This window comes from Crinia signifera, chromosome 7 (genome assembly GCF_055691185.1).
Source record: "Crinia signifera chromosome 7, ASM5569118v1, whole genome shotgun sequence".
NCBI lineage: Eukaryota > Metazoa > Chordata > Amphibia > Anura > Myobatrachidae > Crinia > Crinia signifera.
Window position 1 is genome coordinate 54191311 of NC_139223.1, and position 5780 is coordinate 54197090.

Below are 5780 nucleotides of genomic sequence, written 5' to 3' on the forward strand. Positions count from 1 at the left end.
CTGGATTTGATTTTGGTTAACAAACTGGTTCCTTGTATTGTTTTCACCAATATAATTGTTAGGTAATGTTGTCTTAGTGACTATTGAACTAAAGCTGTTAAATTATGATGTGAATACTCTAATCTTTCAGAATATTCGTGTCTTTCAGACAGTTTAAAATGTATTTTAGTTTCTAAATTCTCCTTGAGGGCGAGTTGTATTAACACTTGAAAAGTGACAAACAGCTTGTAGCACGTCAGTCAGGAGCTGGTTGTTATCACTCTCCATTTAATACTTTTTCACACTTACTACATCAGGTCCTGAGTCTGTTAATAGCCTAGTTTAAGACTAGTCTGCTGACTACACTTCTTCCCGTCACGTTTGTTGTCGTTAAGTGCTTAATTCAGACCTGATCGCAGGGCAAATTTGGGTACTTGTTACCTAGAACAGCGCCGCCGATTTTGATCCTAGACATCGCAAATAAGAAAATTGCGTCCATCGCATGCGGCCAAAAAATCGCATGCGATGCGACTGACGCGATTACCATGATTTTACATAGGGAACAATGTTAAATGGCCCAATTGACCCGATTTCACATAGAGAACAATGTTAAATGGCCCACAAGACCCCAAATAGCCACCCTGAAGTGTGAAATGGCCCCCCCAATTGTTAACGCCACCCCACGATCAACGTCAACCCGAAGCGTGGCGAGGGGCGGCGGTACGCGTCCTCCGACCTTTTCATACCCCTACTATCCACATCGGCGTGGAGTTGAGAATAGAAAGTGTGGCGAGGGGACGCGGATACCTGTGCAGCCCACGAGGGGACGCTGTGCTCGCCACGCTTTTTCTATTCTCAACTCCATGCCGACGTGGATAGCTGGGATATGGAAAGGTCGGAGGACGCGTACCGCTGCGCTAGCCACGCTTCGGGTTGACGTTGATCGTGGGGTGGCGTTAACAATTGGGGGGGCCATTTCACACTTCAGGGTGGCTATTTGGGGTTTGTGGGCCATTTAACATTGTTCTCTATGTAAATCGCGTCGGTCGCATATGGTTTTTTGGCCGCATGCGATGCGACCGACGCGATTTACCTTTTACCATTCATTTCTATGTGAAATCGTGGGCATCGCATGCCATTATAATGGCATGCGATGCCCGCGATGGGCGCCGTTCTAGGTAACAAGTACCCAAATTTGTTCTCAAAATGGACAAAACCATGTGCACTGCCAGTGGGGCAGATGTAACATGTGCAGAGTTACATTTGGGTGGGGAATGTTCAAACTGAAATCTAAATTGCAGTGTAAGAATAAAGCAACCAGTATTGACCCTGCACAGAAACAAAATGAATCGCTCAAATCTAACTCTCAGCACATGTTACATCTGCCCCACCTGCAGTGCAGCATGGCTTTGTCCTGCAATAATCTGGTCTGAATTAAGCCCTACATTGAGTGTGTGTGTGTGTGTGTGTGTGTGTGTGTGTGTGTGTGTGTGTGTTGCTGCCTTCACCCAACTTACAAGGCTTCCTGTTTGGTTTATGTTCTCCCCACTCCCTACAAGACAGATGAGGTTTTGCATGCATTGTCAGAAAATAAGAAGTGCGTTCCAGACTCTAGTTAAATAGCCCCCCCCCCCCCATTTTTTTGTGTGTGTACTCCAAAACCTCTATCTTCTGGATCATAACTACCATTTGCAACATATTTTTGTGAGACTATTTCTGTAAAGAATGTTAGAAGTACTGTAGGACACCATCTTTATGTCTGCCACTTGTTTTTTCTTTATTAAAAACCCAAATCAACATTGAAATCGCAAGACCTGTCAGTTGAGGGACTTCACCCTTCCCTTCAAAAAGGGGTTAACCCTAATAAGTAGGCATTAGCTGTTGTTTCTGGTCCTCCCCAGGAAATTGCATCCTATCCTTAAGATATTTGAGAGATGGGGTTCCAATGCTACAAATTAGAAAAATAAAAATGGTTCTTTTTGTTAGGATACCATATTATTCCTGCTTATTTATATTTTCCCATTTGACTGTACAGGCTACACCCTAGTGCAGGCATGTCCAACATTAGCCCTCCAGATGTTGTGAAACTACACATCCTATCATGCCTTGCCACAGATTTGCTATTGGGGCATGCTGGGATGTGTAGTTTCACAACAGCTGGAGGGCCATAGATTGAATATTATACCACTAGGGAAGGCATGTCCAACTGTAGACTTTATTATGACCAGGTCCATATAGAATGCTGCTTTTGACCTTATAATAGTTTATTTTGATTAAAATCTATAGTGTGTGTGGTACATAAAGTGCTGATATGCAAACCACTCTAACAATAGTGGCACTGTTCCGATACCTGCCGCTGCCCACTTCAACAGCTGCACGTGTTGCTGCTTCACAGCTACTGTGGTGGTCTTTCTTATGGAATGAATAAAGCTTCTAAAATGAAAAGAGCTATTGTTGCCCATAGCAACCAATCTGATTCTGTCTATCTTCTCTATATCATCCTAGGAAATGATTGGCAACCAATAAGATTCTGTCTATGGGCGACGTGACCTCTTCGTTCTTTGAAGCATTAGTAAATGTAACCCTTAGTGTTGCACAGGGCTCATTGGTAGCTTCTATTCTGTTGCTAGTCTCTCCCCTACTTCTCCCTTTTGATCCTTTAATTTCATAGATGAATTGAGCCTAGTCTTCTGTACTCATCCCAACTGTAACTACAGTAAAACCTGTCTGCCAATCTCCTTTCATTATGCAAGCATGCAGTGACTACAGCTATTGGGTGAGGGCTTTATTCAGACCCAAATAATATATCAAATTACTGTTCCTATCGCTATGCTCCCTTTCCCTCCGAACTGCCTTTATTAGACACTTTCCTATACTCTACTCACAGACTTTCTTGATGTGCAGAATTTATTTGACGCATTTCAGTCTGGTTTTTCATCCCCAACATTGCCTGCACTGGCTAAGCTGGTGAATGGTTTGATCACAAAGTGTAAAGGCTCCTGTGTAGTTCTCCTTAGTTCTCCTGCTGTATTTGACACTTGTGTATTCTCTTCTCATATAGGGCCTTATTTTGGTTCACTAAATTCCTTCTCAAATGGACTTAATCATGTGCACTGCAGGTGGGGCAGATGTAACATGTGCAGATAGAATTAGATTTGGGGTTTTCTTTAACGTGAGATCTATATTGCAGTGTAGAAATAAAGCAGTATTTTCCCTGCACAGAAAGAAAATAATGCCCAAATCTAATTCCCTATGCACATGTTACATCTGCCTCCCCCCCCCCCTGAAGTGCACATGGGTTTGTCCATTTGAGAAGGAATTTGCCCACAATACCAAGGACTTCAGGACACTGCTCATTGCTGGATCTCATCCAACTTCTTTTAAGGTGCCCATACACATTACAATTATTGTGTACAATATTGCATCGCATTGCATAGGTTTTGCAATGAGATGAGATCTAGTACAAAAAGTATGTGCAGCACATGCGATGAGATGCGATATTGTATACGATAATTGTAACGTGTATGGGCACCTTTAGATTTCGGGAACCACTATACCCAGATAATGGATCCTATTCTGGTCCATTCGCTCCGCTCGTGTTTGTGCAGTGATGGTGTTCGACTGCACATAAACTGTTATGCGCATGTGCAGCGTCTACAGTGAATTGATTCAGTGGCCACCTGCACACAGCACTGTGGGCGTGGAGCAGTGGCTCGCGCTTATGGGAAAGCCCAGTGTTTCCTGGCCATTCTCATGGAAATATGGGGGGGGGGGGGGGGGAGCAGATGATGGCTGCCAGCTTTCTGCACAGGGTGCCCTCAGACACCACAGAGGTGTCTAAGGTCTGCAAGCGCTGTAGAACTCATTTTATGATCGGTGACCATCCAATGATTTCCTCCCTGCACGCAAGCTGCGAATGGTTGCTTATGCAGAGCATCCATTTGCATACCTGGGGGGGGGGGGGGAGTTTGTGGCAGGCGTGTGGTATCTGGTGAACTTGCAAGGCTGCAATATTTTTCGGCTTGCGAGTCAACCAGAATAAGGTCCAATGTCAGAATAGACTTATCCACCCCAGATCTCTGCATTTGTGTTTTGCTGGCATTACCGATGGGCGTCATTGTGTCAGCTTAAATTCAGTCTTTCAGAAAACTAGTTCCCTAAATTTCTTAATGGATGATAGTAGTTACTGACCTGATCTGTTCCTGGTGACCACTGTGCAAGAAGCCCCCATGCTCTGTTCATACAGCATGTGTCATCAGAACTGACTTTTGCTCCGCACATTGAACGGTTTCCGAATCTGGTTCTGCTACGTAGCTGTTTGTTACCGGAATACCCACATGAAGCTTAAGTGGAGAATACACGTATACGATTTGGTCCTTTTGCTTGATTCCGATGGATTGGGCTGGGAAATCTTGTGAAAAGTGCCCAAAGCGTATGGGCTTAACCTCTAATTCTAAACCTATGCACTGTACTGTGTGCATTGAATTTCATCTGGAGATTGCAGTGCATATAAGACTTACTTGTTTATTTGGCGGGCGCCCACTAAGCTATTTGCTTAGTGGGCTATTCTGCGTAGTGAAATTGCATCGCACGCCATGTTTTCGTGCGGTGGGATGCGATGTGATCTCACTAGTTAATTTATTCACTGCACCCTGGAGGCGGATCGCATTGCATGCGATTTTGCGTGCGTTGCAATTTAGAACAACACCCCCAGTGTACATGTCTATGTGATGTGGATAGTGGAGGTGTGCTATATCCCATTACGTCACCCCGAAAGCGTGGCGAGCAGACTCGTTACGTGTCCTCCCGACCTTTTCATTCCCCCCCACTATCCACGTCCGCGTGGAGTTGCTACAAGACACTGCGCTCAGGCACATGGCAGGGATGGTTCCGTTCAGAGCCCCCGTGCCAGGAGATACATTCACCCGGTGTGATTGCATTCTACAATGAGATCCGGGGGCTAATGGGCCCCATACATCAGCAATCACAATTTATGGATTTTCAGCTATAGGGATATTTTGGCCAGATAAATGAATTTTACAATCTATCTGACTTTGCCCACACATTACAGATTTATTTCAGTGATCGGCAGATTTTTCCATCTAAAGATTGCATCTTCATATCTGGAAATTGCCCAATCGATTGCTGTTCATAATGTAAATAGATGAAGAAGACAAATTGGGAATGCCCACACATATAAAAAAGATCTGCAGATAATACCAGATTATTAAACATGTTTAAAAACCTGATTAATGCTGCTTTCAGACCGCATAACTGGCTTTGACCCTGTATTTGAAAACGTTTCCTAAAAACGGGTCTGCCAGATAAAACCCCTTTCACACCGCAGCTCTTAAACGGTATATTACCGTTTAAGTGCCGATTTTTTTGACACTGGCAGACCTGTTTTTGGAAACTTTCCAAATACAGGGTCAAAGCCAGTGCAGCCTTCAGCCCTCCCCTCCGTGCAGCTCCCCCCTCCCCCCCGCGCGCGTGTCGACACCCCCTGCGCGTGTCGACGACCCCCCCGTGCGCGTGTCGACACCCCCCGTGTCGACTTACCCCCGTGCAGCCGGTACCTCCGTTGTGGATCCCGGCACTGCAGTTCTGTATGGTTGGAAGCACTTATGAAAAAAAGTGTCTTTCAGAAAATGGCTGCCCCATAGGAAAACCAGTTTAAAAAAACTGTCTTTCGTATGGGGGCAGCCATTTTCCAAAAGTCACTTTTCTTATAAGAAAAGTGACTTTTGGAAAATGGCTGCCCCCATACGAAAGACAGTTTTTTTAAACTGGTTTTCCTATGG